Raw genomic sequence first — 25,334 nt, 5'->3', positions numbered from 1 at the left:
AAGTATCTGCAGTCTGAAAATCTACGCGAGCTGCTATTGGGTGAAACACGAGTTACATCCTGGACAGTTTGCCAGTGCATCACAGGGGTAACACAGAGACAGGCAAACACTCATATTCACACCTATGCCCTAATTAGAATCACTAGTTAGCTAAATGGCAATTTTGAACTTCCAACTCCATCAGTAATACTTTAAATACTTTGAAATCTTCAAAAAAATTAAATTGAAGATGTGCTTCTCTTATTCACTCAAATTATTAGATGTCAGGTTATATCAAAATTCTTATAATCTGAATTTATGTCAAAAAGGTTATTTTAACCTCAAGTTTCTTTGTGGTCAGAAGAATGGGGCCTTAAGCTTCTGTAGCTACTGTACTGGTGGATAAACAGTCACTATTATCAGTATGGGATATAAATCTATAGAAATATTAGAAGAAAGGGAGATAAAGGGATAAAAAGAGTAAACATATCTTAAATCACTGCCTCCACAACAGTCAGATTTGGTATCTAGCATCTGGACCTCGGCTTTAAATCTGCCAACCAGTACGAAGTGGGACAAGAAAAATATCTGCGTCTTTCAGACAAAGACATTTGCTTTTCTTTTGGAGGTTGGTGAGCTCCTTTACAACTGATAAGAAGACTGCATTCCTGGTGAGCCCGCAGACTGGCCCCTCAGCTGACCCCACCTGACAATGTCCAGTCACGAGAGGCTCCCCGGCCCATGCACAACACAACCGAGACCCGTCTCATCTCCCTCCCTCCTCATCCACCACAGCCAAACACTCACCCGCGCTGAAGAGTGCAGAGATAACAAGCAGAAGGCAGGGTGTTCTTTGACTGTAGTCCATACAGGGCCTGTGATAATGGCATGTTTGGAGATGCTTTGGGAAACGAGGGCCGCTTTGTGTGGATTAGTTTTTGTGCAAATGTATAAAGAGCTTTAACAGTGACATTTGAACTGGTTATTAATATTTTGATGATTTTTAATATGATCATAGTCTTGAATTCTGATTTTGGAATGCTGACATTAATTTTAGTCATATCTATAAGCTGATACATGTAACTAGGTTCATTAATTGACAGATGGATGATTTTTGAACCACTTTTATTGGCCAGTAAATAGAAGTTTTTTGGAAACAAGTAGTCAAAAGTATAACAACTTTAGAGCCTAGCTAGTAGCAAGTAATCCCCTATTCATATTAAATTTTAATATTTCTTTCAAAAAGCACAGATCTCTTTACATGGTTATTTTTAGTGTGTTTTAATATCTCTTAGTGGCAAGCCCTGCCGTGTACGTAACATTGTGTAGACAGTTGCTGATAAGTCCGGTCTCCCACAGCAACAAACAGCACATTGCTGGAATCTGAGGATTCCCGATGACAAGTTTTCATCAGCTTCAAACTCCTACAACACACCAGGAATGTTTGGAAAAAGGGATGGATCACAAGAGTGACATGGATCTGATTGTAAAGTGTATTTTCTGTCATTTTTATTATACTTGGTTGGGAAACTGAAACGTGTTATTGCTGCATAAATCTGAAGTGAAATAGCTTTGAAGTCAAGGGCCATAAACTACAAATCAAACTAAGTGTAAGAAAAAAAAAGCTCCATAACTACATGTCTTGTTTTTTTGACACAGAGTCGTTCCATTAGTGATAACCAATTAGTAACATGTATTTATCCATTGTTCTGTTTCTTTAGGTTTTTGCTAATATCTACATGTTTCAGGAAAAAAAAAGCAGGACTGATCCTGTACGAAATGAGAAGTTGCCCACTGAAAACTGATCAATTCAAATGCATTCACTCATTTGTACTTTTATGATGGCAAGGAAATGAATTGAAGTTGGTGGATGTGACAGCCCTTTTCTGTGTATGCGTACATGTGTGTGTGTTTGTGTGACTTGCGCTGGGTCTTCAGAACAGTAACAACAAAAGCCCTTCAGCTATTAGTCCAGTTGGCTATCGCAGGAATTTCAGGTTAACAGAGGATAGAAATCAAGTTACTTAGTCCCGTTGTAAACCCCAGATTAACATGATCTTATTCAGCATGAATTGGCTCACACATGCTGGGGCGGTGGAGCTAAGAGTGACTTAGTGAGGCTTACACTAGCTCGTTCAGTGTCTGGGATGGGATGGAAAGTCTCCTGTGGGAAGAAAGAGAACAGCAGAACAATGTTTAAGCCGGCAATTTCAGGAAGCCATGGGATCAAAGAAATTAAGAGTCTCAATTCCTTCAGTTATACAATCTCAAGAACAATGATACCTCCCTCGTGAAAGTGTTGATATCAGACAAGAAAAGCAATAAAGGTGCAGCAAACAGACACATTTAGGGCCCTTTTTAATGCATTTGTGTATATCAAGCACAGGGAGACAGTAATGACTACAGGACATTAAGTCAGTATGGAAACATTTGCTTTAGAATTGCATTTCAAAATGCAGTCTAGCATGTGACTCTCACTGACTCATGGCTGTAAATTTTTCTTCAATTCTGTAATTTTTTTTTCTGCCAATAGTTCTGAAATAGCTATTTGGGAATATTTTGGATCAGATGAACAAAATAGCAGCTGAATAAAAAGTTATTTTTCAGCCATGCTATCAGTTTACAAGAATTAAAAAGTAATAACCGGAGCAATTTCTACTAAGGGACCTTCTCTGAATAGTCACATACAAATACTTTGTAAAGAATTGAATGCTCCCACTCTAATCATGTCCTCACTGCAAAAAATCCTACACACCCAAAAAGATTTGTGCTAGTGTCGTTTTTTCTTAAAACAATAATTAACAGTCTTCCACAAAACATACTTAATTTTGCAAGAAAGGCCTTTAAACATGTTATTTCTCTGGTTTGTCTCAGGACCCACAGGAAATACTCTCACTGAATCTGTTGATGTATCCCCAATCTCTAATCAAGGTGAAAGCAAAGCTGGCTGGAACTGCCATTAATTCCCTTAACAAGCAAGAAGCTGCATTTTTAGCACACATAATATCAGAAAGACAATGCTGCTGGTGGCGTCACGCTTTTGATTCCTGCCCTAATTCATTTTTAACAGATTAGGCCAATTTAGGTAGCAGAATTCTTTTTTTGGCACATGTAGAAATGTTGTCTGCGTTTTAATCAGATTTACAGACTGGGGTGTAGAGTAGTTTATCAAAGAGACTCCCAGTAACCCAGTGTGACCTCTGGCTTAAAAATGAAGGGCAGAGAAGTTGTGAAGGATCCATGTCTAAAGTTCATCTTCATCAACTGTTAAAAAGCAGTTTATAATTAGAACAAGAGAAGGAATCTGCAGTAAATGGGGATAGTTGTATAAAAAGATAGCATAGTGTACTTTGCTGAGACTTTAACAGGGGACATGAGCAATACTATACCCGGTCAACAAATACATTTTGGAGCAAATAATTAAATGAATAAAAATTTAAATGCACATTTGTAAAAGTGTCAAACTGCATGGACAGCTAACCCCAGCATGGACACAGGCTTCTTTTTTTCTTCTTTGGTTGCAACAAGTGGATTTACAGAAACTCACAAGCTTGTCCAATCAGTCTTTGTCAAAAGCTGAAGCTGAGTTGTGATCACAGGCTTTTGAGTTTGTTGGACTTACAACAGAATATGACTCTCTGGTCATATATGAGTATTCCCAGTAAGTCCAAGATTTGATTTCTAACAGGTACCAAACTCAGCATGGCTAAACTCCAGAAATGTAAGGTATGTAAATGTGCATACTGTTATATTAGTAGGTGAAAAGATGGTATTATCATACATGAATAAACAATGCTTCACAGTGAAAAGAAATGGAAAGGGCAGAAGACTCAAAAGAAAAAACAAAGGAACAGCAAAGAAGCTCAGGGCCATTTTACATTTTCACTACATCCACTTGAGTTCTTTATGAAGTCTTAAGTTATAGGTTTAAAGTTATAGTTTAAGTTCAGTTAGCTTCTTTAGTGGATGCAGTTCAGTCTCTAGTGGTCTACCGGACACATCACAGCTGGTTTACACAGTTCAAATAGTCACCCACCCACCCACTGCTGTGTTTAAAGTGACCTTAGCTCTTCAATAGCATAAAAATCTTGAATATCAAAGCATGTCATAGTTTGCTGCGGTCCTGAGAACCTATTTATTCATATATACAGATCCAATGACAAAAGTTAATCCACTTATGCATTATTACTTTAAATATAAATAAGCACTCTGAAGTTCTTTGATTCGGTTTTCCAGTAAAATACAGCCTGCCTCATCCTTCTACATTAATAACAAACAAAGCAAGCAAAACTAGAAAATCCTTTGTGTGTTGTTTTGTGTGCTTTTATGCTCACATGCTTTAGTAACAGCAACACATCAGTGTTTCAGCACTGAATCAGTATGTTATGAAACACAACCATTTATTTCTCATGCATGTTAAACATTTTTTTTAAAGTCCTAGCTTACATGTAATTATGAAAATAATAACTTAGATAATAACTTCTTGCTATCTTTGTTGATATTTTAAAACTACTGAAACTGATTGGTGGGATTTCTTTGTGTCATGGTCGCCATCTGCTGGCTACACATGGTAACTATAAAGAAAGGCGCACTGGATTTACAGTACAAACGCTGTCAAAGACACAAACACAATGAAACCTCCTAATTTATCTCAGGAGCTAGATCATGACCTTTGAAGCAGTCTGGGCCATAGACCTGGCTGAATTAGCCTGCAGGTGCTCCAAACATTTTCCTAAACTCCAAATCTGGTCCCAGCTGTGGTTTCCATCCAAGCTCAACTTCTTCCAGCCAAGAGCTGCTTTTTTCACCACTCCTACACACTTTGTGGCAAGCAGCCATTTTGTACATGGAGATTTGCCTATTTGCAGCCTGCGTCTGCCTCAGCTAACTTCAAAGTTTTGCAGAAATGGGTGAGGCCACCAGTGAAGCCTGTGAACATTGCTTCACAGCAGCTTGTTGAAGGATGGGATTTCTACCTCTGACTCAGCGAGACACAGTCCGGCGCCACTTTCAAAGCTTGTCAGAGCACAGGGCCCCGAGGCAAAGCTTATTGTCCACAAATTGATCCAGCCCCCTTGGTTTTGTTTATTTAAATGAGACTCTTAGACCCTCGGGTGTTTGTCGACGAAAAGTCAGAAATACCAAATATCTTTTTTTTTTCATCTTCTTCCTCTTTAGTCTTTCCTTTCTTCTTTTTTTTCTCGTGGCCCTTCAGCTTGGTGAGCCAAAAATCCTTGGTAAACATCCAGGCCCGGCAGCTTTGTAGCACTGAGCTGGTCTCTCTCTCTCAGAGTGCCCCCTTTGCACTGGGAGCTTTGGTTTCCAGCACAGTTTCACTGTCATCACACTAATTCCTAATAATGATCTTACACATTGTATCACGAACTTGCATTTCCTATCATATGTCTGATGTTTGAGGCTCCTTTTATTATATACCTTGTAATTCTCTTAAAAATGGCAAGAGCAGTGACAATAGAACAATAGACTAACCATAAAAACAGGTGTTTTGAGTGTACACTTTAAAAATTTACTGCAAGTGCACATGTCAGTTGCACAGCCACTAGAAAAATAAATGTTGAACCTGCCAGATCATCAGTGTAATTTAAGCTAGGCAAGGACAACCTTAATTGCCTAATATTAATATCCTAAGGTCTTTTTTATTCATCAGGTCACAGTGCTGCTTGTAAGTTTTCTATGATTTATGTTAATCTATATGGATAAGTCTTATGGTTAACAAAAAAGCTGCAGGAAAGTCAGGCTCTTTTAAAACTCCTTAGGATTTGTAGCAAGTGTAAAAGAAGAAGCCCATAAAGCAGTATTTACCATCAGCTTCTTTTTTTTTTATTTGCCCATTGGAGTATTATAATGCTGCAAGGCTTGGAAAACATATTGTTGACATAAAGAAGAAAGAGATGAAAATACCTAGAAGTCTGTAAAGAGTCAGCATGCAGACTTTAGGCCTCATTTCATAGTAGCTAGAAGCAAAGTGAACCGTAAATCATCGGGCCAGATAGGCTGAGGGTCTGTTTGGGCGGGGTACTTCAAAAACGGGGAACGAAAAGTTCAGCCACAAATTATTCTGGTCAAGTTCCCAATGCTTTAATGCATCTTACGCTGTGGGAACCGACCTTTCGTTGTGCACCGCAAACTTCCCAGTCACTACTCGTCAAGAATCCACAGGGATCTCTGCTGTCACAATCTGTCACAGGTGCTTTAGTGCTGTTACTACAGAGTGAATTTACGCGTGGAGGAAGAAACGGTTCATCGTGCCAAAATCCAATCCAGTCAGAGGTCATGTCCTCTCGCTTGTTCTTTATGCAACGAAATACGCGGGGAGTAAGAATAATAACGGAACCTCATATCCTCCTGTTATATCAATTCACTTCCCGTTTCTCTATTTATGCAAGCAGTGTCAACTAATATCATTAGTGTACAATGTCATTACTGTGAAACTGCAGCAGGAAATGTGTCACCAGCTCACTTTCCTTCTTCAATAGCACACTCATCAACATGAGTCCTTACACTCCACCACCCTCCCACCCCCACTCCAAAAGCAAATGCTTTGCCTATTAATTGGAAGGTATAAATTACAAGTAATCACTATCAGGTTTTTCACTGCCTAGACAATCGGCATTTACTCATCCGTCTTCCTGTTTAAACTATCTGCTGGAGAATTGCAAAGCCCTGCTGCTTATTTTCCAACGATTAGCTGTACATCAGCATTACCACCTCAAATCCAGCAGTTTCACATCCAGCATTAAATAGGATGAATATTGATCTGCTAAAGAGGATTTATTTATTTCATGCTCTATCCAAAGATCAACTGCTACCAGCTTTGGACGGATCTGCGAAGGTCTTACCGAATAAAGCTACTGCATACATGACTTTGGACTTGACATTTTAGGCCTGGAAGAAGACCAAACAGTAAATTCACTGCAATAATCCCAGATAAATGGGATGATCACTACGAAAGCTTAGATAGTTAAGTGGCCTACACTTAAGTCCAGAAACGATAAAAACACAACTCAAAGGAGATCTTCCATGTCGGGGGTGTGGTCTGTGCAGCCCTAAGTAAGGAAGACACCCACCTGAGGTGTGCCATCTCTGCTGCTTATAAGAGGCAGAGTCATCTTACAGAACAGGGTCATCGAAAATAACATCTGTAAAAATAACCTACAAATGGTTCTATGCACCTGCACACTGGATACATTCTTCTTCTTCTGATATAATTTTTCCCAAACAATTCATTGTTCTTTGTTTGAAACAGATCAGATAGGCATTCCCCTTCGAACCATCCATTATTACACTGTTGGTGGGTCCACTTTAAAAGTTTAGTTTGGTACGTTAGTTTAGCAAAACTCTTGAAGTTTTCAACTTTGAAGTTTCGATTGTGTCCCACATTGTTTTGAATGCTTTTCAAAAGAACTTTTGCCCATTAAAGAATGAAAAACATGTACATTTTAAACATTATTGTTTGAACATACACAAGACATCAACTTTTTTATGCAATTTGTATTGGCTTTTGTCTCAGCTGTCTTTAACTTCCAGAGAAAACACATACAAACCTCCACCTATACAAATGCATATACATCCCTTAACTCTTTGCACATCTAGCTCCATTCAGCCTGGGCTGGCCTTGATATTTCGGCACTGGTTGGCAACGGGATGCTCAGAGGAATCGGTCCCACACCGCTCAGTAACCGGCTCAGCTGGGTGGAGCTGTGAGAGGGGGACAGGAAGAAAGGCAACAGAAAAGCAGACAAAAAAAAAAAAGTGGCCATCTGGATAGACAGGCCGCAGGGTCACATGGTGGAGTCACAGACAGGATGGTGCTCAGCTGCTCTGTGTCTGTGCTGTCAGCCTCAAAAACTTATGAGTCTTCAGTGAAACGGCTGGAGATGGGAGCTGACTGAGCCGCGAGAATGATTCAAACTTCAAAGTATGTTTTATTTTGGCCTGTTTGAAAAAAAACAAACATTTGTTTTAATATTATTATTATTTTATAACTTTAGCTGCTGGGAGAAACACATTCAAATTATTTGGCATCTTATCAACAAATTTACATATTTGTCCATACGACTGGTATTTTTGTACAGATTCTCACATGCGCCACACAATCTCAGCGTTCAATCCTTTGCACAAATGTGCCCCTTTCTTTTGCCTCACAGTCCTGGTTTTGTTAAATTTAAGCAGACATTTATTTCGTCAATATATATCTTTTTAAGTCAACACTCTAGAAGAAAGCGTTGAAAGTAGCCTGAGCTGCCAGTAGATGGCATCTGATACCTGCTTTAGATGAATGCACTGTCCCACTGTCACAGTCAGTTTCCCTGCAAAACTACAAATACTGTTAGATTCCTAATAAGAAATAAATTTCTATAAAATACAAATATATAAAAGATAATTTTCTAGGTAAGTTTCAGGTAAATGTATTTTAGTCAGTGCAAAATAAAATGTTAAAAATGATGACATGCTGTTTCCTAAAAATATTTATCTGCACTTTTATAGTTTTATGATCTTGCCTGACTCACAGCTACAATAAAAAAAAAAAAAAAAAAAAACATGTTCGAGGCTTTAAATGTGTCTAACATTGCAGTATGGGCACGTTTGTCTTGAGCCCATCAAATTACAGCAGGTATTACTGGAAGGAAAAAAAAAGTTTTAATTGAGATGTATTTGATTGCTGCTTCAAGGATGGCCCTATCTCCCCTCCTTAACACATGGGCCTGTGTGTGCTGTTCAACCATAAATTTTCTACACTGCAGGACATTGTCTTTTTTTATGCCTTGTGATCCATCCCACATACATGCCAGAAAAGTGTCAAGGCCTTCTGGGAGTGAGAAGAAAACGTGCCGTGGCAGTGAGCATTCAGCTGGCAGACAGCGAGGATCCACAGCCGGCTCTGTGGGTAAGGAATGCCTTATGGTTGCGCTGGTCTGCAGATCACGCACACTTCAAAAGATGTTGAAGGCTCATTCTACTATTTTAGGATTACACAAAAAACTATTACCATGTCTCACAATGACACTTAATTAAACTGGAGCCAGCACTACTGTTTAATTTAGATAATATGTATTTTTAAACATGCCTCTGATTAAATGTGTCACATGTCAAAATGGCATGTGAGCGACTGAAACGTTTAGCCTTCCAACGTTTGTTCAGTGTAATTTGTTGTGATTTTACAGATTTTTGTGAATTATCCTTCACAACAAATATCAGATGCTTACAGAGTGGACAGGTGTTTAAACCTACAGGAAATGTAAATGGTGGGTTTAATTTATTAATGTAGCACATTATGTCACATGCAGTTTGTAGGTCTTTAGGTCTTGTGGAAAACCTTTTTTTTTTTTTTTTTTAATTACACTTGGGTTTGTTTTTCTTTATTTGTTTTGTTTTGTTTTTTTGTTTTTTGGAAAGATGACACTAAGTGAAAATCTGAGTAACAAATAAACATTTTCAGAGAATCTGACCAAAAAATGAAGACCACACAAGTAGACAGCTGTTCACAGCAATGCAATCAGCTTAACAGCGGGACAACAAAAGAGCAGCCACGCCTTAGATAAAGATGCTTAACCTCCAAGCATGCTAAGTGCCCCTTGCTCCATTACTACTTAATAGGCCTAATCAGTTTGGCCAAGATTAGATTTTGAATCTATTGCCACCAAAGCACAGTGGAATATTAAATTACTGACTTCATTAGACAGTGCAGAGTCTTGTTGTTTAGTTGGTGTCCATTATAATAGGTATTATCAGTGGTGGTGCAAGCCCCGGAGCTACATCACAACCATGCTGCTGTGTGGAAGGATAATGGGTGTGGATGGTGGAAGACTGTGTATAATATGTCGCTGAGATATGCCTTTTATTTTTCCTTTTCCCCTACTATTAATATCCCAAAAAAAGGCTTCAGATTAATTTATTTTTGAATAAAACTGTGATGAAAAAAATGCTGATTTCCTAATTTGTGAAAATTCATGATGAAAATGTGGGTAGAATGTTTTTCAAGCATCCTAAATTCTTGCAACATATAAATAACTGCAAAGAAGTACAAACAACACAATGCCTGTTAAATGTTTTCTATTACCGAAACTCGCGTGTAATAATTGTTCTTGCAAACTGTTCATAATTTTCTTGATGTTTATTCAAGCTCAAGATCAAATGCAGTATAGTGGTTTTCAGAATCAGAATCACAGCCAAGCCAACTTCACATCTGACAGATTAAGGTCTAAAACTTCCCACATAATCTTATTTCAAAATAAATTAAAGTCAAAAGAGTTGAGCTGCAAGTTGCAGCTGGAATGACTGATTTACTAACTGACCGATGTTACAGAACTTGAGCTTTTAGATGGATAGATTTTGACTACTGCCTCATATTTTCCATTGAAATTAAATATACTGAGATCCATGCCCCAGCCACACTTGGATAAGGAAGATTGCTTCCAAAGCATTTCACTCATCAGAGAAAGCAATGTGTGTGTGTGTGTGTGTGTGTATATATATATATATATAAATTAACTATTTTTCTTTTATTGTGGTTTTACTAACTATTACCAGTTTTCTCAAACTGTTTGAGGGCTCAGCTGTAGAATAACTAATTATTTAACTATTAGCATTAATTTTTACCTTTAAGATATTCTACTCCTTTCCACCTTTGATTTGAAGATAATTGGATGGATGGAATTAGTACTCACTACTGTCATATTTAAAAGTGAAATTTACAGACCACATGAGCTTAATTTATTTAATTCACACTGCTTTTACTCTTTGCAAATAAAAGGCATAGGCACCTGATCGAGTTACAGATGAATTATTATTTTGCAGAAACCTATACACAACCACTCCAAAAGCTTCACAGAGACAAACAAAGCAGCAGACAGATAATCAGACAGACAGGGAGTACTGACATGGCTGAGCAGTGCATGAATGTTTTCTTGACAAATAAAAACACCAGTGAAATGCACTGCAAGGACCAATTTCAGGCCTCCTGCACTAACTTGAGGAATCAATATGAGGCAATGGAGCAGGTTGGGGCTTGGATCAATATCTGATGATACAATCATATCTTACTCCTTGACACTGAGCAGCAGACCGCACTAGGGAGGATGAGCTGTGGGTGGTTAAATGAAAACAAGCAGGAAAATAACGATTTGATGGTTGAAGAGTATTCTTTTTTTCAAAAATATAATAAAAATCTTCTTTCTCAAGGATTTAGTCTGTAGTTGTGTAGCTGTGTTTTTTTGTCATGGATATAAAGTTTTTGCACTTCTTAGATGCTTTTTTTTTTTTCTTTTTTTAATGGGAGCTACTTTTGCTCAAATTTTCAGTTCAACCCCAATGCTTTGTGACACACACACACACACACACACACACACACACACACACACACACACACACACACACACACACACACACACACAGACGCATTTGTTGAGAACCCTTTCGGACTTTATTTGTAAACTATATGCTATTTCTTATTCATTTCTTTTCATCTTGTTCCCAGCGCAAAGCAAAAGCGTTGGGTTGCAGACACTCTCAGTCACAGCTGATGTCAGATTAATCAAACAGATTTAATCCTGGCCTACTGGCTGGTTTAGCAGATGCAGCAAAAAACATGCAGTGATGTCAGGTTGGTGATTATACAAATGTGTCCTCAATTATATATGGGCACACAACAGATGAGTGGGGAAGACCTTGAAGGGGTACTAGTCGCTTATTTAAGGGAATGTAATATGATATTGGATAATAACTGGAAACATATAGAGCAACATGAACTATACGCTAAAAATGGCACATTTCACACCTGTCTCACTGATGATCACTCATACTCTGTAATGAGCATACATCAAGCTAGTTTCAATGGCATTTGGAGGGTTAATGGTGCTTATATGTGAAGCCTGGAAAACAATAAACCTCCCATGTGATTTAACAGTATATCCTAGGATTTAAAACTTGGGCTCTTTAAAGTTGTATGTGAAAGCCCTTAAACCTCACCACACCCTAGAGAGGGAAGCTGCTTTCTTTATAGTCTTGCATTGACTTCCATGGACTCCCAATCATGAGTCACCCTGTGTATGCTGCTGCCCCCCCCCCCCCCCCCCCCCCCCCCCCCCCCCAACCCTCCACATCCCTTTTCTGTCTACCCCCTCACCCACCAAAACAGAGTGCCTTAGCTTTTAATGGGCCAACAGGGCTTGGCTTACTTCAGTGGCACAGCGTAGCCAATGCAAACCAAATTATTGCTGAAAGAAAACAGCAGAAGGCAATTAAATCCCAGTTAGGCTGATCATTCCAGCCTTGATTAATAGGGTCAACGGGTGGAGTATACTTCTTTTCATGTCCGTTGTGTTATATTATCCCTCCGGAATTACAATAATGAAAAGTGTGCAACTTATAGTCTCTTATGATTAGTCAGTGGATGTTTACCGTTAGAAAAATGATGAGCCAATTTGTGTGTGTGTATGTGTGTGTGGGGGTGTTTGTGGGTGAATGTGCATGAATGTGTGTCTGTGTGCTTTTGCAGGTACGCAGAACAGTGTGCACTTATGATGGCTTCACTGGCACATCTTTGCGCTGGCACGATAGCATCAACAATTAAAATGGCTGCCTGAAAGTTTACATTGAAAGACAGTCAGCGAGTTTTGGCAGGAGTCATATTGCACTGTGTGCCAACATGATGGCAATTTTGAATCAAAATAATCCCATTTGTTCTAGCAGTGTCAGATGTTCTGGTAGGCAGAATATGTACCTAATGAAGTAAGCATGCACAACTTGTACCATAGTTCCATTGCACTAATGCTGGCATTCCTTCTGGCCAAAACTTTGCATGGTTTTGATTATCACGTATCATTTAAACTCAGCAACTCTTTCCCAGCACTTGCCAACATGCTTTCAGTTCAGTCTGTCTGCCTGTCTGCAAAGGAATATCCTCTGCCACAGCAATTTTACGATCAGTGATAATTCAGAAAGATGATGTCTACATTGTCGTATCCGAAAGGCCCGGGGCAAAAATCTCACAGCTGCACAATCAACAGAGCTCGTTTTACATCATTATAATATTATTCAGGATAAAACCATGAATTATCACATGGTGAATGTGTAACTAGAAGATTAAGCACAGAATCTGCTTTTCCTCTCACCCCTCTTGAACTGCTAACATCCAGACTGGAGCACATACCAGCACAAACACACAGCAAAAAGAGAGCTGAGCAGTGATCTGCTGTTTGCTGACCAAATGACTGTCACCCTTTGGGAAGGGGGGAGGAGGTGGGAAGGAGCATGGTGGCGCAGCATTCTCCACTGCTATTTGTTACTAAACTGTTGTCACTCAAGTCATAAGTCAGTGTTTGAGGCTAATCACAGCAAGCTCCTCAGAACCTTGCCAGCCCTCACCACAAGCCTCATACCCCCTCATCTCATTCCCACATTCCTCGAGCCCTCTATTTTTTTTTTTTTTTAACCACTCCCACATCCACCCTCCACAGCCCCATCCAAGCCCACCCTCACCTTCTCAATCCACTCTTGGATCATTTCAATTTGCATCCCAACTGGCCCTGGGATTCCCTAGCCCTGTTAAAAGGCAGGCTATTTGTTGTGCTCTGCGGTTAATGCCGCGCAGAGCTTTAAATACCCATATCAAATCTTGGAGGCTCAACAGATTCAGTTTTGCAAACCTGTATCGAACAGAGGTTCAATCCGTCAGCTTAGAAGTGTACACTCCTTAAGTTGTGTGATAAGGTAAAACCAATCACTGGATTAGGCTCTCTCTGTCAGTGATGGTGTATTTTCAGTGCACAGTGTTGCTTTGCTGAAACAAGATAAGCTGATGGAGTAACATTATGGTGCTTGAGATTTCTTTTTCAATAGGAATATACTATTAATGGATTCTGAAGCCAATGTGTGATGCTGCTCCTGCAGTTGTGGATAATGCATTAGCATTAGCTGTGAAAAGCAGTTGGTGCCGGATACCATGAGCAATCATCTCTCGAAACCACAAATTTGATTGTTTTTATCATGCAAATCCAGCCTACTACCCGATAAAATTGATTGAGGTCTTAAAGTAGGATTGCAGTGTTTATTCTTATAGAGCTTCTCACAAACAAAACTCAGCCTTTAGATTCACAAGTATAATTTTGCACAGCATATGGTGAATTCATAACTCAAGAAAGGAAGAATCTCTTGAGTCTGCTGCTTCTTGCGGTTACTCTGCCTTGTTCCATCTGGTTTTGGGGGAGATGTGGGAGGTTTTGGTACATGGCGAGCTTGAGAGAAAATTCATGGCAGGTACATAAATAATCACCCAGCTAAAATATAGGCTACAACTTCTGTTCCTGGTTGAAGTGTTGCGAGACTGTCTTGGATGACATTTGAGATGAACACAAAGCCATCCACAAGCTGCAAAGTACAAACCAAACCTCCTCTCCCTTTCCCCTCACATGAAGCTGGGTTTCCACTTTGTCCTGCCAACAAGCGTTCCCTGGAAGCTCGCTGTCAGACATTTTATGCTTGGTCGAACTCACACTTCAAACCTTGAGGCATCGTTTGTGGACAGCTATGATCCAACTGTCATTTTCCTTTTTTCTGTTGGTTTTTGTGTGAATGCAAAGAGATCAGTTTGGTGATTGGTGTTGAAAACCTTTCAAGCACTTTTGACGACTCAAGTGAGAAAGTTTAGGAGGCTGCTTATTTTAGTTTTATGCGCTGCAGAATGCCAAATCACAGCAGAGTCTGACCACACATTTTTGAGTCCAGTTGCCCTAACACTTTGGTATGAAATGTATGATTAGTGTAATCACAAGAATACTGACTTTCTATGTATCTGTGTATCTATCTATCTATCTATCTATCTGAACGTATGCAAAGAATGGGACTTTTTTCTCTTCTTTCTGGGATCATGCAGTTAGACTAACTGAATCAAATTAGCATCTTATGTGGGACTTTTAATATCCTAATAACCACCTTTTACAAAACGATGGCAAAGTAAATGTTCTTACATGAGAGAGTTTTACAGTTTCCTCAATTTTGAGGGAGAAATAATCACATTATGCAAAAAAACAAAAAAGGTAAACAAAATTCCATTTCATCAAAGTCTGCTTTGAAAGTAAACATTATATAATTTAGGTAATATTTAATTCATATTTTGTCTGCTTCCTGCAATTCAGATACAGTACATAAGCCTGTTCTTATAGAACCTATCCTCCTTTAAAAAACAGATTCATAGGTCGATTTTGCAGGCATGCTTTATGACCAATAACTACATTTTAAAATAAAATCAATCAACCTCTAGCAGTTGTACACAAAAAGGTGTGTGAATAATGTGAATAACATCTCCGGCAATTCGTGAAGAAATATGTATGTATGGATTATAGTGGATTATTTATTTATGGATTGGAGGACATATTGGAACAGCACTGTACATGTCCGGTGTCGTGTCATCTGTGGTGTCAGATATACACAATTGGGAATTGGATTGGAGATATATACGATTTGTCATTTGGTACTGGTGCTGTAACACACCTGTTTAAGGCAATAGTGAGACAGGTCTCACTCCTGACTTGTCACATAAGGCTCTGCTTTGGTTAGCATGGTTCCCACATAGTATGAGGATTCTGGGTTTGAATCGCCTGGCCTCCCAGCCTTGTGGAGCGTGCGTGTTCTGTCATGCTAGTTAAATGGTAGCAGGTAGCCTGTTTATGCAAAGATTTTTTAAAAATCCACTTACCTCAACCAAAATATTATATGTGGCTGAAAAATTTAAAGATACAGAGTGAAAAGGTAACCACAAAATAATTTACCTCTCAAAGCCATCACATATTATTTGGAGAAATACAGAAGTTTGAGTAGGCTGATTTTCTCATACAAAGCCAAAGTAGCTCTTTCCCTCTCTGTAGTGTTTATGATACGCTTTAGCTAACTGGATGCTTGCCCCAATTTAAATTTACCATACAGACAGGCAGTGATATGAATCTTCTAAGTTTTGGCAAGAAATCAAAAAGCAAACTTCCACATTTCTCTAAATGTTTGCTCAGTTTTGCACTGCAACCAACAATATCACTGTGTGTAAGAGAAGCAAGTCACAGCTTAAAGATGTTGCATACCTCCTCCATTAAAGCCTCCAGCAGCTGGTGGTCTAAGTCCTTGCTCGCCCTAACCAGTCCACTCATCATGTTGCCTCAGGTTAGGGGGGGGGCACAAAAACTGAAAGGAGAATGTCCATTCCTGGCCATTAGCTGGCTGCATGCTAATCCAGGGATTACATGATCTACATTTACCCTACTTAAGGTTTCCCAGAATCCACAGAGTAGTAGGGCTAACAGCAAAACAGCTCCCAGACTTCTATATCTCACAGGCATGCATGCATGAATATTTAATGTGCCTGGGGTGAGAACACACATGATGTCCAGTCACAAGTGATCATTGTAGGAGCTGATTTCTGTTGTAAAATTAATGCTGGCTTTAATTCAGATTTTTGCTAATGTAATTGATATCTCATTTAAACAAAGCCTCACAATTTATCTGTAAAGGTCAAAATAAGCCAGGTGCCTTTGAGATTGGTCTGTCTGATCTGTGTATAGCACTTTATTGTCTAAATTTAGGAATGTGAATCAGACGTGTTGACCTCTAAAATACACAGGGTGGTGTGCTCTACTTGTATTAACAACAATTCCTGCTGTGATTAAACTTCGGAGCTGTGTGAAGACTGATCTTGACAATGCAAGCACTCATTTTGTTCTTGCTCCTATCTAGCTTCGAATCTTCTCCATTTCCACTTTTTTTCACGTTTCACTACTGTTCAGCAGTTAGTCAGCAAGTGTTTGCTAATCAGCATCTTCCATGCAAACCAGAGGCAACCGCGGCAATCTGCTCACTACCAAATCAATCACAGTGATATTTTTGGTGCCGCACCTGCTCTGTGACTCCAGCAGCTACTCACCAACCACTCCCATAGTGTCCGGAGGCTGCCAGGTGGGTCAGCTAGGCCTATGTGACTGAAGCCTTAGGGATCTGAATCACCTGAATGCTGCTCACTACTTGCTCGACTAAATCAGGTTTCACAAGTTTTCCATAACAGTAAATATGAGATCAAAACAAGTTTAATACTACTCTTGTTGCAGTTCTGCATGCTCATTTTCTGACAGCTTTAATTGTTCTAAACCCTCTGTTTTAATTTTATTAAGGAACAAAACACACACTGATATTGGAGGATTTTCAAAAGTCTAAATTGTATTCACTAGTCTGTAGTGCCCTGTCCAGTAGCAATAGTCTTAAAATGTGTTGAAAAATCTACACATATCAGATAATATAAATATGGTCTTGTTCGAGGAAGTCCAAATATAATTTTGTTTAGCCACAATGAAAAAAAAAAATAATGCTAGTCCTAGGAGTGATACATTTTATTTTGTCTGGATCCACAAAATCTGTGAATAAGCACTTTACTTCATAAATTTATTGCACTTGTTAAATTTCAGCCTCATCACTATGATGACTATGACTATGACTGCAGCACAGGGGAAATCACCAAAGCCTGACTGTTCCGGCCTCAGGCCTGTTATCATGTGCTAACAAGGCAATGTTTTCAACTAGAAAAGAACAATGAAACAGACTGTACTGAAGAGACCTCCACACCCTTGAGGCACTCAAACACCTGGTGATGTCCGTCAAACAGTAGAAGAAAACAGGTTCATACTAAAGCCGGCAACTCTGGCTTCAGGCTAAGGATGAGCCTCTGCAAAAAGATAATAAAGTTAGTTCGGCCTGGGCAAGTGATGCTTTGGAAAACTTTTTTTTTCCAGCACAGTAAATTTTTAGAGTAAATTTTAAGTTATAAATTCCTGATCTGGGACGTTTTTAGGAAGTTCTAGGAACCATAATTTATTTTTATTGTTTGTTTTAGAGGAATCAATGTTTTACACTGAAAACATTTTTTTTTTTTAAATAACATACACAAATGGGGAAATGGTCTTACTATTGATCCACTGACCTCACCAGTTAAGAGCTAATGTTGACCCAGGGCAGGAGATCTATATAGACAGTGCTTGTGTTAGTGTGGCAAAAAGGATGGGCAAGTTAAATCTAAATATTTGCTTTTAGGTTTGACCAACAAAGAATAACCCAGAAACAGCAAATACAGAGGGTTATACCTGAATGCTACAACGCTGGATACTGCTGTAACAAGAAAGGTGTGTCTGTATTTTCAAGCTTTCCAAACAGAAAAACAATGTCAGAGTGATAAACAGGCCACAGATAGTAGTGGTCACCATAACCAGTGTATATTTCACACAATGAGATTTTGAGGTTGCTTTAATTTTGTGGTAATTACATTTTGTATCATCATGGAGGACCTCTAAATGTGTAAAAGAAGGGAAAACACCCATATGTCATTAGTAGGTTGCTCTGAAATGTGTAAAAACGTGTTGCATCTGCTGCAATAAGCTGGCAACATAAAAAGTTGATCTCAGAAACCTGCCATTTTTGGACACCTGTTCTCCAGCCAGGTAATTAGCCAGCAAAATTCTCAGCCAGCATGATGTTACATGACGAATAGTGCGAATACCTTGCAGTACTGTAGCGCAGCTATGCAAATATTTGTCATCTCAGAGCGGTTGATACACATATCACAGCAAAGCTGAAAAACCTGACATCACAAAATGAGTCTGTCAGAGAGGAGATATCAGTTTCCATTCATAAATAAAAGAAGCAATTTCTTTTAGTCTGTGTGAAACTCCTTAAACATTAACTTAACCATCACCTGCAAGTCCTATCGTATAGCAAAACTCTAAAAGTGATAATGTAAAGTGTATATTTGTATTGCCTCCTTACTGGAATAATAACATTTTGTGTCTCATTTTTAAATTTATGAGTTAGTTTTTCTTTCCCATATGGCCAGCATTTTCTCAGCAGCACATTATTCCTTATCATGCCAAGGATTACTGACAAGATATGCAATAGATTATGCCGAATACTAAGAAAATTAACATTACCAAGATGAAGAATTATTCTGGCAGCCAACAAACTGAACTTAATTGAATATAAATCCAATCAAGATTAAATATGAGCAGTTTGCTTTCATGAGACAAATGGGTTGGAGAGGCAGTGACTAAAGGGGCAGTATAATGATTACCTGAAAGTATCTCAAGATGTACAATACATTTTGAGACTGACAGCATATTTGGCTCAGAAGTGTAAAATCTCAGCAACAGGAGCTCCAATCATGTTGACATTATTTTTTAAAATAGACACATGCCTGTGCAAATGGATTCACGGCTCCAAATACCCCGGTTAGCACAGGACCAGGAAAGCAGCTGCCAGCAAGCTTAGGTCATTGTTCTCCTCTGTTATGCTAATTGGTGACAATGCACAGTCAAAATAGCTGCATTTGGCTGTCATTGCCATGTCCAATACTTGAAAAGCACGGAGAGAATATATTTTTAGTGTGTGTGTGCGTGCATGTGTGTGTGTGTGTGGTGTGTGTGTGTGTGTGTGTGTGTGTGTGTGTGTGTGTGTGTGTGTGTGTGTGTGTTGTGTGTGTGTGTGTTATGCATCATGAAGCTCACATATGCATGCATGCACAGGGTTGCCACCGACTATGAACATACATGATCCCCTGGAGGAAGACAATAATATTGGCATTAAACACCTCAAGATTTTGCTGGTTTTTAATATATCTTAAATTATATCAGGAAAAAACACTGGAACATCACACAAAAGCCAAAGCCAGTGTATAATGCTAGCTCATAGAGCTACAGATCTCTTCCACAATATTGACACAGGAGCAGACAAACATATGTCAGCCCCTATAACATATGAAATACTTAACGTAACCAATTTCCACCTGTCAATCAACCTGGAAATAATGACAGACGGCTGGGAATCAATACGCCACAATTGAATTTTTCAACTCCCAAACATGCCTCATTCTGCACTATAAAAGACTGTCAAATGTCACGGTACCCTGAGTTGCGGGTGGAGACTAAAGATTTATTTTATTTCCACTGCTGCAGTCTATTAGCAACAACGTTCCTTTTACCACCAGGGGAAAAGGCAGGGTCCACACTCCTCTGCTTGTTTTGATAGTGAATGCCCAAGGACGATGCTGTGAATGTGTATGTGCGTATGTACTAGCTATATAATGAGTATGCACATAATTCAATTCAAGCAACCTGTTATGCATACGTATAACTGACAAGAGAGGCCAGTTCATTAATCAGTAATATTATCACATAAGAAAAATGTATTTTTTTGGATAAAACTTCATATTTTCCAAGTGCATCGGTGAATTTTATGAACAAGATGGTCTTTTATTCACCGCTTTATAGCACTAAATGTTCCCATGACCCTCTTTCTTGAAATAACACGTTGAGATTTCCTTCACTGTTAACCGCTACTGTAGGGGAAAATTACAGAGGGTGAAGCTACTGAGCATTGCGGTCTTTGTCTACCACCTCATTACACTACAGTGCCCTCTGCCTCACATAATCAATTTAAAAGACGGCAGGCCTGAAGAGGCACCCTACCAGTCACAGAAGTTTACATCAAAAGGGAGAGATGCTTTGAAGACTTGCTTCATCCTTGAGAGCCTTCCTGGAGAATGCAAGGACAGATTTAGTCACTGATAGATGTGGTTCTGGCCTTCTTCAAGGTCTCATCTAAAACGTATCAGATTGCGCTGCTGCATCGTGTTTGGCTATTTCACTGCTGAATATAACACTTGCCAGAAAAGCGCACACTTTAGGGAACAGCGCGAAATTTTGTGCAGACTATTTTTATTATGTTACTATACATAACATACACCATTACAATAGTGTTTTCCATACTGTTTTTTTTCTTGAGTAACCAAGGTGCCTTAATGCAGTCATGTTGCTCTGTGATATACTGGAGGAGATTTACATGAGAGGAGTATGATGTCATCTTCAGCAAATGGGCCTTATTCACTGTCATTATTAGCTTGATCTAAGTGAGCTAATGCTAACGTCCTTACAACAGAACCAAAGCTAAATGACAGAGAAGACGGGGCTGTCTTCAGATTAAGGTCCGTTTTACAGTGTAACAGCTGTGCCGGCAGTATTGATTACCAGACACTGTGAATGGGCCTGAATATTTTTTATGAAGTGAGGAATTCTGGCTTTGTATGACTGGCGCCAAATAGGAGCGGCTACAAGCCGGTCTATGTGGCTCACTTGCTGCTCAGGAGACATTGGAGTGTCATGCTCACATCAGTGTGCCAGCAGACGCCATTATTGATATGCACTCAGCAATAAATGGTCCATTTTGACTGCAACCAGATATATTGTTAACGGCCAGCTCTTTAAATGTCAACATGTGCTGAGAGTTTCACATGGAGTTTGTTAGATTCTTATGTCAGTGAAATTAATAACTCAGTATGAAATGAAAGTGACTTGACACATTAATGTCGTAAATCATGCATCTGGGCCAGCTGTGAGAGTGAAGCTGAAAAAATGATGATTTAAGAGAGCCGCACTGGAAAAAGTGTTCATATTCAGAAGTCATTCAGTTTCAGTACTGAAATCTCCATGAGAGGCACATAAAAGTCGATGTCACGATTTTTTAATATGATTTTAGTTTAGTTTAGTTTTCTCCTGTTTCGTTCTGTTAGTACATGAAAATACAGTGCGGCTGAGGATCGATAATTGTGCTATACTGCTTTTCCTGCAACTCAAATCATATTTTCATTATGCCGTTAATCATTTCTGTCAGTGAGGTAATCTTCGTATTGAAAAAACAGCCATCACCCTGAAGCCACAGTTCTGGAGCTTGGCGATTAATTTTGTAAATACAATCTTCTTATTATTTATATGCGGCCTTTGACAAAGCAATGAAATAAGAATAAATGGGAGTTCTGTTTATGAATAGTTTACCCCCAACCATTAAGCTATTTAGTCAAAAGTACAGGATATTTCTTACAGTGGATAATCTCTGTTCCAGAGACCCTTACGGTCATTATAACAGGTGGCTAGAAGCTGATTTTGGAGAGAAGACAAAAATGGAGAGCTTGGGAGCACAGGTGTCGAAGTAATCTAATCCATATAGAATAGAAGATAAGTATTAGACAGTATTAGGGTGAAAACATGTCCAGTGCTCATTTACAATGTATGAGAAAGTATGTTTTAGCAGTAATAAATCAACCCCATCGTTTTGAGTGACTCAGTATGTTGTGTGTGAGCTGGTGGGCGGATTTGTGTTACTAGTGTCTCAGTGTGTGTGCGCCAGTGCTGATGACACAATAGCATGGCTGGCGTCTGCTCAAGCAGAGTTATGCAGAAGTTGTTGGTTGTTTTGCTGATCCCTTTCTGTCAGTGTCACAAGAAGCTTCATCAATCATCAGACACTGGGGGACCAGACCACCCTTCAGTCTCTGTGTTGGCTCAAAAGACTCAAGAGCCCCGATCAGTATGGGGGGATTATTTTAGAGACAATTCAATGATGTCAGTCCTAAAAAAAATCCAACCATAGATCAGAGACACTACCTCATAATGGAAAAAATAGTACTGGGACAGCAGTTGTGCCATGTTTGTATGAGACGTTCTGTTTATATTTGTTTGTTTTGTAAATAAGCTCGACTTACAGTCAAACTACAGTTTACAGTGACAACGGTAACATGTTAGAAGATGCTTAGCTGAGCACATTAGCAGGCCGGCTTTGCTGAACACTGAGCTCTATCTAAGGCCCGAAATGTTATCAGTTATGCAAAACGGGGCAAAAAATATTCCATCATTTTGGCATGATGGCGGCATTAAATGAAAGCTGTGGTTGAGCAACAGAAAAATGCGTCCACCTTTTGATGTTTGTTTATTGGAAAATCGGTGCTATTGAAATGATTTAACCATTTACAGTAAACATCTGTTTTGTGTTATGACAGTGATGAAACCGCAGAGAATGCTTGCTTTTAATCAATAGATGGTTTTGCAGAAAACAACTATTGGGAAAGGGTTGGGTAAGTCAACTATTCACATGATAGGGTGAGCCTGTCTGTACTGTACCAGTGTGCGACGGCTATTGCCTTTGACATTTGTTATCTGTTAAAAAAAGCACTGGTTTCAGTATTCACTCTTAGAAGTAGACTCATAGTTGGGGTAGACAGAGGTCGAGGGTAGAATTAGGTTTATCCAACCGACTCTTTTACCAATTCAGATAAAGCAACTCTTTTTTGGAACGGCTTATATCATAATTTTGTCTTCACCGCAAGTGGCTTCCTCCCCAAAAAGCATTTTTCATAGCCCATGTTTACAGAGAAACCACACCAGTGCATTGCTGTGAAATGAGTCGTCATATCAGCCATGGCTGACAGGGAAGCTCTCCTCCCCTCAGCACACGAGGAGCAGAGTTCTCTTTGGTCTCTGCCACTGTAGTGGAGACTGTTGACAGAAGTAGAGCCAGGCAAACATATGTTCCTCCAAAATACAGGAGGGGACGGCCTGCTTGTTTTCAAAGAGGCTATTATCTCTGCAGTGTATCGCCACCCCTTGCTGTTGTTTGAGGAGGAGTTGTTTCGTGGTCTCCTCCGGGTCCCAGCTGAAACTGTCACAGACAATTGAAACCATGTTCCTCTGGTGCATGCACACATTTGGGGAGGACACACACACACACACACACACACACACATTTTTGAACATGCTATGCACAGAATAAACAAAAGCAATGGGCTGCACGTCACATAATTGTCATTTTAAAGGAAAACTTTCTTGAATTGGAAATGAAACGCCTCAGCCCAAGTGACTTAACCAGTGCAGCAGATTGAAGGTTATTTGAAACTGATATTATTTCAAAATCAAGTGAAAGTGACATACATATGTTGTATTATCTGAGTGGTAATCGCTATTAATCCACAGTAATGGTTTCCATAATGAAACAGGTAAATTTATCTGTAATCTGTAAAAGTAATCCCCAGATGTTCACCCACCCCCCATTGAAGCTGCTCCACAAATTCACAGAGCACTGAATGATGCACACATGAACGCAGAGGGGCCTGTTACCACAAAATGACAAACTAAATATTTGGGGATGGTGATATCATTCTGCTAGGCCTCATTACCATAGACTGAAGCACAAATGTAGTTTCAAAGACTCCAAATCCCATCTCATTTGATCTGCCAATATGCAGAGTCTGTCCTCCAACTGCCACAGCCATGCCAAAGCAATTTGTTTCTTATATTGCTTTTGGAAGCCAATATGTTTTAATTAGGCAAATACATAAGCGAAAACAACACCATAAATAATCATCTTTCTTCACCCATGACAATGGAATTTCATCAGATCTTTGTTTTCAATCAAGGCATACATACTTTATTGAAAAAAAGCAAAGGGGTAAAATATGTTTATGTGTATGAGTATGTCTCCTCAAGCTATGTTATGCGATACGAACTGTGTGATATCAACTGGTCTATTGCAATAGAAAATATAAGTGAATATATGTACAGGCTGGAAGTACAAATACTTTGGACATTTCACTGTGGAATTTGCAGTTCTCGTCTCATACCAACAGTGCCAGCACAGTCCAGCACAGGTTAGGTGTTATTTTAATGGCTTGTTAATAATGTGGGCTATCCTTGTTTGTGATCCTACAGATTAAGTGAGCTTGCAATGTATTTGTCCATGGATTACAGGGTGCCATTGTTTCAGGGACAGTTTAACAGGATGTGGAGCAGTAGTAAATCTAAAAATGTACATATTAAAATGCAACAAGAAAGCATGATCACATTTAACAGATTACCATATGATATCAGTATAAAATTTATAACCAATATGATAATTTTTAGAGATGCCATGGTGCTAAAGTGAAGACCCACACTGAAGGCAGTCAGTGACATCTCCAGAGGGGGTTTAGGCTGTGTCTCTGACTGAAGAGAAAGGACTCCACCTGGATTACAGAGGGATGCTAAGATTCACTGATAACCCTTAAAATACCACCACTCATATGGCCAGAGCCTATCATAACATACACTCACTGGGCACTTTATTAGGTATACTTTGCTTGTACTGGGTTGGACCTCTTGTTGCCTTCATAACTGCCTTTATTACATCCATTTTCTTCCACTTATCCTTTTCAGGGTCGCAGGTGGGCTGGAGCCTATCCTACCTGTCATAGGACATGAGGCAGGGTACACCCTGGACAGGTCGCCAGCCTGTCGCAGGGCTAACACAGAGAGACAGACAACCATTCACATTCACACCTAGTAACCAAGTTAGAATCACCAGTTAACCTAAGCGTACGTCTTTGGACTGTGGGAGGACACCAGACTACCTGGAAAAAAACCCACGCAAACATGGTTAGAACATACAAACTCCACACAGAAAGGTCCCAGCCAAGGTGGATTTGAACCTCGGACCTTCTTGCTGTGAGGCAA

Source organism: Archocentrus centrarchus, chromosome 10 (genome assembly GCF_007364275.1).
Source record: "Archocentrus centrarchus isolate MPI-CPG fArcCen1 chromosome 10, fArcCen1, whole genome shotgun sequence".
Classification (NCBI taxonomy): Eukaryota; Metazoa; Chordata; class Actinopteri; order Cichliformes; family Cichlidae; genus Archocentrus; species Archocentrus centrarchus.
Note: the sequence above shows the minus strand (reverse complement) of the source record.